The sequence below is a fragment of the Homalodisca vitripennis genome, chromosome 6 (genome assembly GCF_021130785.1).
Source record: "Homalodisca vitripennis isolate AUS2020 chromosome 6, UT_GWSS_2.1, whole genome shotgun sequence".
NCBI lineage: Eukaryota > Metazoa > Arthropoda > Insecta > Hemiptera > Cicadellidae > Homalodisca > Homalodisca vitripennis.
Window position 1 is genome coordinate 113238094 of NC_060212.1, and position 12379 is coordinate 113250472.

The window sequence follows — 12379 nt, forward strand, 5'->3', positions numbered from 1 at the left end:
AATGGTATAATCAGAATTCGACATAGCGTAGCTATGGTAGGATTCGGTACGAATGAACCTCTATTTCACCTTCCGCTTGGTGCAGCGTCCGATCTAACGCCGTCACAGGTTTGTCTCCTGGAATTTGGAGTCAACGTCCGTCTGAATGTCCGTCAGATGCTGCACTAAGCGGAAGGTGGGATGGAGCTGAACTTATCATTCGTATATAATCAGAACTGTTGCATCATCGGGTTATAAAAACACACGATTTTCTTTTGTTTTCTCCTTCCCATTTGAATATTATATTTCCAAGGTTCATTAAATATTTGTTAGTAACGAACAGTACGTCTGGAAATATTTTCAAAACGTTCATATACGTATTTTATAGGTCTTTTGTTTCGTATCACTTGTTGTTCAATTGAACTTTTTAAAAATTTGTTGGTTTTGATATCATTGACTAACAGTTATTTATGTAATAAATGTTCGAATAACAGCAGCGATCTTTACATGTAAAATTGTATTGCTATCTCACTGATATGTAAATAAAAACATTGAGAGTTTAGGTTCTACGAGAGTTTACTTGTGTTACGAACAGTACATTTGGAAGTATTTTTAAAACGTTCGTATATTATTTTATAGCATTATTTATCCAATAGCGTCTAAAATACATATCCTATCATAAGATAAGGCATCACGCTCAGATAACAATGTTATGTTTTGCCTAGATAAAGTATTTTAGCGGATTTGGTACATTTCCATTGCCAGTAATATCAAGTTGTAGTTTCAAATTATGAATATGCGGATGGAATATGTGCGTGTAGTTTCTGTGATGGAAACAGTTGGCTACACTGATTGGCTCGTTCCAGCACTCCAGTGTTTATTAACGTTTAGTAGAAGATGGGTTTGTTCCCAAGGAGCGGATCAAGGTGGGTACATCAATTTTGAGTGTGTACGGTGTGAACTTTCAAAGGAAATTCTGGACTGAATTAGGGACTAAAAATAGGAGCAGAAGACTTGGAGATGAGACCAGCAGCGATATTTACATGTAAAATAGCAAATTATCACTGATATTTTAATACAAACATTAGAAGGCTTAAGGTTTTGAGAAATTTTTCATTTTCAAGAACCCCAGCAACCAGTGCCAACACTGGCGGGGCAAGAATATTTTTCTTTTAGACTCCTAGCCCCCAAGCCTTCTGGTAATCGTACAAGTTGCCAGTGACTGCCGTAATGACTTATAGAATTTATGGTAATCCAACAAATCCTAACGTGATGACGAAGTGGGTCGGACGTGTGCCACACGTTTGCGGATATCCTCGCTATCACAATATGTGGCCCATCATGTCACACATTGTCTGATAACGGGCCGGGACATGTGCCTCAGCAGTTATGATGCTCTATGATTGTCATGATAATCGCTGACACGTGCCGCTCTGCTCTGTTGACCCCACGGAAACCGTTCTGTTAGTTCAGCTCTCTGGTTATTGTCCCTAATGATTGTTCCCATTCCGGGGGTGAAGACACCCCCATATTTCTGCCGCCTCGATGGACATATTCCTTTGACAACATTTCCGGACCAGTCTGTAAGTACGGTTGTATTGCTCTCGTCGTGAATCCAATCATTGTTCGCCAAAAGCAGAAATGCTCTGGATATTTGGAATACAAACACATAAAATCTTTACATATAAAAGGCAAAACCCTCACTCACTCATCACTATTTCTTCAAATTCTCGTTATCATAGAAAGTTGAAACTTAGCACTCGTATGCCTAATGACTTAAACAGAAAAACGCAGGCATTTTAATAAAGATCAAACAGCTATAGAGTTTGAAATGGGCTTGCAACCCCTATATTTGGTGTTCAACTTTCAGATGTCCTAGAAATATGAAATTTGACATACACGTTTATTATGCTACCAACAGACAAATAAATTTTTTTTAAGTACGCGTATGGACCGAAATAGTGCTTGAACCCCTAGAAAACCTTTATTTTTGTTTTCCAACTTCCCCATGTACTCAAAGATTAAAATTTATTCACACATATCCCATGACTCCACATAAAATAATTTTTACAAAGATCAGCCCATATAGATTTAAAAAGGATTGCAACAAACCCTAGAAAATCCATATTTTGGTTCTACAACCTTCCGATAACAAGAAACGATGAACTTTAAAATATTTGTGGCTTAAACTCTCATCGGACAAAGAAAATAATATTTCATGAAAAACAACACTATCCAATACAAGGTTGAAGCCCGCAGGAGAACTATATATTTCGTCTTTCGTTTACTGCTATCCAAAAGATGACATTTGACATACATTCGAATTATTCACTCAACATACCATTAATATCAGCGATAAGTTAGACCAGAAGTAGACTACAATGGCCGGAAATAATCGCTTTTCAACCGAAGTAGACTGTTCAGACAAAACTTGTGTGTATTCTTTCTTGATTGGGATAGTAAGCGAACGCTATTACTGTGCTTAAAATACCTCAGTTCGGAAATACATTACTATGAATAGTAATATGCCATCTTCACCCAAAGAAGACTTTTAAGACCTATCTTACTTATGTGTATATTTTATTAGTCAGGCAAGAATATATATACATTCTTGGTAATGTTGTGTACCTTTTGTACCTCTTGACAATGAAATATGAAATAACATTTATCTTAAACAGTTCTAATTCTGATTTAAAATTACATAACTCCAACGTAACGTCGTAAGTGCTTTCACTAAGACTTCGACGAACTTTATTTCTCCACTATGGCCTAAACACGTTATGTACGTTTGTGCGATCTCGGAAACGAACTGGAGTATACACTTCAAATAGCAACCTACAGGAAGCTTAATGTTTATATAAGGAGCATTAAGTTTGATTGTGGAGCATGACACGCCATGCGGTTTGTCTGAGCTTTCATTTCTGAGTGACCATTTTTACTTTGGTCTTATGGGTAACCAAGATAACGAGAAAACTGGAGAATGTATATTTAAATATACAGTCCTGCCATTTTAACATCTGCCATAGTAATAAATGTAGCATAATGAGCTACATAAACTTGAAATTTGGCCTACAAGTTCAAGAAGGTATGTTACGCGACACCGAATATGGTGTACTCCTTCCACGTTAAGTTTAAAATTATTATTAGGTAGATGTAAACTGTAATAATTTTGAAACTATTCCTGTACGAATACCATAGACAATTAGATTTGTAAGCATATTGATGTATAAGGTGAATAATTTTCGATTTCCTAATATTCAAGTAACAATTAAGGAACATGTCCGTCTTTTTGCACAAAGAAAATTGATATACTAAATTTGTATTAAAAAATACGTATTCGTCACATAACGTAGCTATGGTGGCAAGGGTAACAGACTTTTGCACTCGATGGGACAATGAGATTACATATTCACCTAGATTACAATATATTTTGTAGTCTAGATGACTCTGATGTCGAAACGATGTAAAGAGTTCATTTTAAGCTTCTTCGCCACGGATTTGTTATCTCTTCAGACGAACATGCCTCTAGATTCAGGAGTGTGTGATTCTATAACCTGCACTTAGAAGAAACTGAACTGGAATAAAACTCAACATTCACAAATACGTAATTCAACTATACAATATCATTCACGTTAGTAAGATTTCAAGGAAATAATTACACACTTCGTAATAATCACTGTGTGAATAAATGACTCAAAGAAATTTTAGTACGGAAAATTCTGATTTATCTTGATGTAAATTGAAGAATTCGCCTTCTTTAAATTTGGTAATTTTTAATTGATGAAGATTATAATAATTTCAAAACCACACGCACAATGAAGGTTATATATATATATGAATATGGGGAAAAGTACAAGCGCATATTCTGTAACTCTATATTTATGAGTGTATAATTATCCGCTTAATTGTTAATCCATGTTGCAACAGTCTGACAGACAATCTGAGTGAAGTACTCAAGACCTATGTGCGAGTTGAACATCTTTATCACTTGCCAAGAAACCTCAGTATCTGATAAAATCTTCCAAAGAAAAGGGCATCAAAGGCCAAGAGGACGATGGATTGTAAAGGATAACAATATACGCTTAGAGTAATATCATAAGGGAACTACCCAAAGGTTCAGACATAACGTTAAAATATTTTTTGGAAGATGAAACATTACAATTAATTTAAGCCAATTAGACAATAAAAATAATTATTTTCCAGATACATCCTTATATTATTTTTATAAAAAATCTATCTTAAAATATAGACCATTTTAGTAGTTTTGAACACTTTTATAACACCACAATCGTATTTGATAATAATTTTAAATAATGGTGGATAACATTTGAGGAGCCTGAATCTGTAGAATTGCTAATTCAATTGAAATAATGAAGTTATTATTTTCTTAAAAGATAAGAAAGTCTTCATACACATTTTAAACATTGAAAATATATAAAAAATGCTTCAACTCTAACCTTTCAGAATATTTAATACAACTTTTTTGTATTTAAAGTAAATTAGAGTTGTTGAGTTTTAACAGTGCGCGGTGAGTTTGACAGTTATTAAAAGGAACGGTTTTTAGATATCTAAAATGTCACTCTTCCATTAAAATACTTTATGGTTCAAAGAGATTGTAATAAAAATAATTAATTTAGAGACAGTAGTTATTTTAAACTACGTTTAAAACAAAATCATGAGATTAGGCACCACGCTCAGATAACAATGTAGGTAAAGTACTCTTAGTGGATTTGAGTCATTTACACGTTGGCAGTAATATCAAGTTGTCGTTTTCAAATTAGAAATATGCGGTTGGAATGTGTGTGTGCTTTTTGTGATGGAAACAGTTGGCTACACTGATCGGCTCGCAAGTGTTTACATAGGTCTATTCACGTTTGGTAGAAGATGGGTTTGTGCACGGGAGCGATTCAAAGTGGGTACAGCAATTTTGAATGTGTATGATGTGAACTTTGAAAGGGAATTCTGGACTGAATTTAGGGACTAAAACTAGTAACAGGAGAATTGGTTATGAATCCAGCTGCTTAGGGGAACTATAGTTTTCAGGGTTATATATAAAAATAAATTCTACTCCCACTATTTCACAAAAATTCAAAGACTTTATTTTAATACAGATAGACTACATTATTATTATACTATTATACTATACATATAGATTATTATACTACACTTCATAAACAGACTCATTTTAAAAGACATTCGAGGAGTGTTCATTTTCCAAAGCAGGCATATTCACAATAACGAAATCTTGAAAGCAGCAATACAAGATGCCCTTAACGGGACATTTGACACCAACTTTTGGAGAGCTGTGATTAGCAAAATTTCTTTGGGACCTGATACTTTTTGGGGTTTTTTACAAGCTTGAATGGAGTTATGTATTTTTAATTTTTACAACACATCGTCAGATATTATTAATCAACAAGAAAGTGCACTTCTCGATTTGCTAGTGACGCTCTGAATATGCTGATAAGGTTCTGTACCTTAGTCTGTAAGATCTGTACGCCATGCACCTTTTTGTGGTGACTTATCAAGTCTGAGCTGTACGCACCTTTTGTAAATAGTAGGACGAGGCATTTCTAAAATTCAATGTGCAACACGATAAGTTAGAGAAAAGGAAAGCCCCAAAGTAACTTTGGATGCGAAAAAAGGCCAGAACTTGCGGATGTACGGACATGAGAGGAGCCAATGGCGCAGTGTAGCGGGTACAACAGTTATCGCAAGATAACCGGATCAAGCAACGTCGAGTGTGGCTGCTGCTTGGATGGGTGACCGCTGAGCGATCCTGTCCTTGCTAGCAGCCCGACTGCCCGGCCGTTGGTGGTGGTTCGGAAGTCACCTTTAAGCCGTTGGTCCCCAGGTTACATGTTAGAGAGGACTTCCCCTAACTTCACCTGGAAAAATAAGACATTACTTTACTTTAATGGAGGACATATCGAAACTAAACTTAAATGAAGCTGTAAATTCGTGTGGCCCATGTAACATATATGATTTTTTTCTTGTACTGTTATGGGTAGGAAACAATATTAACCTAAGACAACAAATTTTATTTGTATTTATTTGATTGATAGAGATAAATTATTGTTCTAATATTCTTGTATAATAGGCCTACCTTCACCCTTTCACTACCATGTTACCCGACAGTGAGTTGGTAATTCACTATTATAATTTAACCTAATACACACACACTACGAGAGGGTTAGCATAGTTAAGACCTATAATTAAAACAACTTTAACAGTTCCGTATGACGAATATTCGCCAATCAGAACGGTAAAAGGGAAGTGACAAGTTGGGGTTAGATGTGCCTGTGAAGTCGGAGCAAAATTATTCCGTTATTTGCACAGTTGGCCGACTCGCAATCAAATATTAAGATTTTGTTTGCACAAGCCCCACATCGGAGGGTGCAGAAGGGTTACTGTCAATACAGGCGCCGCGACGCCGATATTAATAGAGCGGCTGGGTCGGGTAGCTTTAATGACGTTGTGTGAGTTTCCACCCCCTCCTCACCACCACTTTCTGTTTCTCTCTCGCCGTTTAATAATTCCCGCCTCTATTTCACGCTATGCGATAAGTGCATGGAGCAGGATGAGGGGGTTGGGATCGGCTTGTCTCATGGGAAAGGGTATATAACATCTGTTCAGTGAAATCACTCTGGCGTTGTCACTAAATGACATCTCTAGTCAATTTTGGAATGTATTCCTATCGTATGGAAGCCCGGTCGATTTTACTCTCGGCGATATAATATTAATATTGTACTCAATTATGTACGCCATGTGAATGTTGAGTTAAGCTCCAGTTCACCTTCCTCCTAGTGTAGCGTCTGGAATCATATAAATAAATAAAGAACTGATTCAGCATATAATAATTCTTAGTTATAATATAACAAGAATTATATCGCATTATACTATATAACTCAGAATCCTACCTTACACTTTCAAGAACAAATTTATTTAGTATAAAAAAGGTATATTACCTAAATTGTATGAATAAAAATGTTGTTCAGTTTACTCTTCTAACCGCTCCACTGTGCACAGGCAGGAACAAGACTGGTTTTCTTTAAAACTAATTTCGGCACAGATGGGTTATTGATATGGTCGGAATTGGACATAGGGTAGCTATGGTACGGAGGTCTCCATTACACCTTCTGCTCCTTGCTGCGTCTGAAATGTGACGCTGTCACAGCCTTGACTCCCGGAATCTGGAGTCCACGGAAGGTGGAATTGAGCTAAACTCATCATTCCTATATAATCAGAACTGTTGAGATGTTGGGTTAGAAAACATACAATTTTCTTTTGTTTTCTCCTTCCCTATTTTATTACAGATAGATTAAAAATGTCGGTAACGAAGAACCTCAAAGTGAACTATTTACATTTTTTTGACATCAGATACAACTACACTAAAATGTTAGAGATGTAGCCTCGAAATGTGTTTTATAAAAGTAAATATGAATAAGAAATAAGAATAAACCTTTTAAAACTTTTTTTAAACTTTTTTCATATAATGTACATTTCGAAATCTGGGATTTCATCTTCAAGTACTAACTAAGGTTAAGTTAATTATGAAAATAAATAATTAAAACCAATTTGCCATGTGTTTTTTTTTACTACCTTGGTAGCTAAATTTGTTGTATCTAATTTTATGTGTGATCAATGTATATTGTTTAAAAGTCTATGGAATAATACATTTTTTGTTAGAAAATCTTTATCTACTTTAGAACATTTTGAAATTTACAAAAGTGCCAAAATTAATCATAATATATTATTAAATGACAAAGACGTCTTATTTTCTACACATAACGTAGCTATGGGTTGATTCAATGTGAATGTTGAGTTTATCTGCAATTCACCTTCTTTTTACACGATTCCAGGAGTCAAGTCTGTGACAAGGTCAATTTCCAAATGTTGCACTTAAAAGAACGTGAACTGGAGCTAAACTGTTGGGACATTCACATTGATTCAACCTATCCAACCACAGCTACGTTATCTATGCCATGTTAGTCAGAATCGTAGAATTCCTGCAATTTTAAAGCTAGGGCATTCTTTCGTACTTTTAATTTGGCTAAGTATATCCTTAAGAATCAAAGCAGGTGGATATATCAGTACGATGGGATGTGAGTATTACTGGTAAAAAGTTTTACGGTTGGGTTTTGAATCAACGTTTTTTGTTTTGTTTTTTTACACAGACTGCCAGTATGACGACTTTGGCAGGACATTCGCCGACATCAGTTAAAGATGTGGTTCACTCTTCAGCTTCTAACTCATTGTACAGTGGAATATTTTCAAGAAATAAAATTGAAATGCTCTTAAAAATCCTAGCTCCAAGCGACATGTTAATTTAAAATTAATTAAATATGTTGAACTTAGCGCAACGTGACAAAGTTTTGAGGCTCACAAATATTTGGAAAACAATTTTTGAACCCAAAATAAATTGACGTACGTAGAGATGCTTAATCTAATCTGTCAATTTATTGCAAACGAAAGATGTCAAAAATTTCACACACCGAAACCATTTTGTAATCTATCTCAATTTCTAAACGTAATCTGGAAATTTACTTTATTCCACAATAATCTGAACTCAATAAACAAAATATTATTTTGGCACATATTAGGGCATTGTTTTTCAAAATTTACTTCCAACACATAATCTATAATATTATTGACTAGTATTTTTCTCGACTTCCTAATCACAGATCATAGATATTTGAGGGAACAGTCATCTTCACCGTTTGAGTATCTCTAAGGGTAATAAATTCCGTATGCTAAGCAATGAGCAAGACCACGGAATTGTTTGACAGCCCTGGGCTGTCTAAGGACAGTTCTACAATCGTTTACATTTTTGAGCAGATTTTCTCAGAAACCCCCATTGCCCTCATTCTCAACATTTTGTAGGAATGGCGACTCTGTAAACTAAGTAGGCTTCAGTACTTCCTTGGTGCCTCAATCACTTTAACAAAAGAAGAATTTTATTTGTCACCTACAACGTTTTAAGACCCCGTCTTCACGCAAGTTATGTTGTGCTGTAAAAACGAAGCGTTGTGGCGAACACAACGCCTAAAAATAGAAGCACATTGAGCTCTGAGTGTAGGGTTGGTGTCGAGGGCGCTGAAAGACAGGCAAACAATAAAGTATCTCTTTGAGTTTGGACGAGTATTGAAATATTTGCATTGTTCCGGGTAAACAGAACTTGAGAGCTGTGACACATGCGCTACCCCCCCCCCCCACTGGCCACCCTCGTAGCCATATTTCATTACATCTATCGCGCCGAAGTGGCGAGTAATCGGTGTAAAAAAATGGAGATTGAATCATGCGGGGGTGCATTATGTACTTAAGGGGCGCGACCCTTTTGATATTAAAACTGCCGGGGGCCTAATCTGTATGACGTGTGCGTGTTAACAGGCAGGAGCAACAAGCTACCCTCCCCCCCGCCCCAGACGTCCCCCAGTTCATATTTCGACAAGTGCCGGGACAGGCGACACGGTCACACTGTGACATATGTTCCCACTCTATCATCTCTCGTTCGATATGTTGACATCCCTTTCATCAGTTACTATTGCTCTACGGATCTACTTGACACAAATGGGACGCAAGTTTCAGAGCAATTCTTGTTCATTCCATGAATAATAATGATTTCTACACTTATATTATTTTACATATCTTGTGATATTGATCAAATGTTTAAAATGTAGTCTTCTTTTGTGAAGAGACTAAAAATGTAATTTTTCTTTTGGATTAATTTTCTTTTTACTGAATTAATTCTTATGAATACCTTGAGTTTTTGTCATCAAGTAGCCTATATGTTTTTGCTGTTAATTTTTAAATTACGGAATTATAGACAGACATTTAATTTTGCTAGGTCCTTTTTTACATTGTCTTTTTAGACTGAAAATATGAAAGGAAATGATGTAGTAAAATAAATAGTTAGTGAAGCAAAGGTAAAAATTGCTGTTCTAAAAATAAAGAACGTCCTCACGTTTGCACCCGCATTTAAGGACTTATTCTCAGCTCTCCAAAATCTTTAGATACATTGCTTTAAAGAGTTCTACTACAAATTATTCACAGTTGGTTGTAATTCAGAAGCAAAGTAATAGTTCTGAACCGATTTAAAACTCTGCTGTACTGAAACATTAAAAGGAATTCGACGTTATATTAGTTTAAATAATATTTGTAGTAGTTTCATTATTGATTCATGAAGTATACACCCACCATTTTTATAACATACATTAAATTAACACATGAATAAATGAATATGAATAAATGCATTTATTCAAATGTATATCAGTACAACATAATAACTCGGAATTGACTAGTTGTTGAATAACTTATTAGTATCCGAATTGGATATTTAAATTAGTGTTCTTAATATTTAGTTTCACGTGTTAGGGCGAACATTTATGTTAAACAGTGAAAGTTATGTGTCGAGTAAAACAAATTTCCTCATTTTAAAACTATTTTATACGTGCGTTTTATAATATATATATATATATATACAGGGTGGAAAAAAAGTATGGAAACGCTTTCACTAATTTTGTATGGCTTCACTTATACAAATTAAATTTTGTACATCACACACTTGTATTAATAACCTAGTTTTTGAGACCAGTGGGGACATTTTTATCTTTTCAGGGGGATGGCCCGTGAGGAGTCGGACGAAAATCTTAAATGTAAGCATAGGCCGAGTTTGTATCTAAATTAAAGGTCTAGTAAAGAGAAACTCATTACGTAAACCGCACTTAAAAAGGTTGACCCTATCCAGAGTACGGGCCGTATGAATTTCATGAGAAAGAAGTTTAGTAATTTTGTCTTGTGAAGTGACTAATTTACTTTCAGTAGTTATGTAAATTTGAAAAACAATTTAAAAAAAAAAAATTATTTTTTTACCTCTACATTTGTTGGATAACAGTAAATAGGGGTTTTCCTGTCTTGTCTTCAAGAAACTGAGAGTATTCAATAATACCACCGTAACTCCTTATCAACATGAGGTCAAGGTCCAGTCTCTCCAGGCCCTTTTATCTCAGGCAAACATAAACTGGTTTAGGCAATACAAACAGTACTGTCACAGCAAAACTCCACAGTTTTGTATTTTTAATATCAGCTTGGTTTTTTAGTCTACGTTATAATTTCGTTCACGTAAGATAAAGTTGAAAGTCTTCACTAGAAGGTACTGCGATAGTTATACATTTTTTTACTTAAGTGTTTACATTTTATTCTACTAGTTTTAAAAGCAATGTCACTAGAGTTTGAGAGAATCACGCTGCTTATGATGCGTGGGGTATGGATATCTAGATCGTCCCTATGAAGAAACAGCGCATTTGTTTAATGACACTTTTCTTGATAGACCCCAATTAGTAAGTCAACAGTGTTTAAGACAGTAAAATGATTTGAAGAAAACTAGAACAGTCAAAAGTGGCAGGCCTAAATCGGCAACAAATGAACAAAAATCTTTGGATGTACTCCAAAACATTTGTTGAAAATCCCAGCACCTCGGCCAGAGTGGCTGCAGAAGATCTTGATATGAGCCATACCTCAGTGTTGAAGTTTTACACAAAAACAAGTATCACCCTTTTAAAGTAGCCCTAACCCAAGAACTTTCAGAGGGTGATTTTGATCGAAGGACTGAATTTTGCGAAATAATGATGAGAAAGTGTGACGAAATTCAAAATTTTTTAAGTTCGATATTGTTTTCAGATGAAGCTACATTCTTTGTTAATGGACAAGTTAATAGGCATAATTGCCGTTACTGGGCCGACCATAATCCACACTGGATGATAGAAGGCCACACACAAAGGCCTCAGAAAGTGAATATGTGGGCTGGAATAATAAACAATAATATTGTAGGACCGTTTGTGATAGATGGAAAATCTAACAGGCGAAATTTATTTCAATATGTTGACAAATAAACATTTTGCCAGCAGTGCGTGCTCTTCTTGGGGCAAATTTTAATTTTAATGCAGTATGGTTTCAGCAAGGTGGAGCACCGCCCCATTACTATTTTTCGGGTGCGCAATCTGTTAGATGAAGTGTTTCCTAACCGTTTGGATGGTCGCAGGGGTACCGTTGAGTGGGCCGGCTAGGTCACCGGGATCTTAATCCACTAGATTTCTTTTTGTGGGGCTTCTTAAAAGATAATGTGTATAAAACTAAAACCAGCAACATTGAGGAGCTGACAAATTGTTTATTAGAAGAAGCAATAAGAATTACACCCGAGATGCTTCAAAATGTGACTGCAGTAGGTTTTTATAATAGACTAGCTCATTGCCAACAAGTGTTCGGAGAGCAGTTTTGAGCAACTCATTTAAAAGGTATGGTTATTTTTTGTAATACACAGATAATTTTTAATTAAATTCTTTTGGATAATTGTGTTCCATAAAGTGTCATTTTCAGTCCAGAACAGTTTACTTGAAACTGT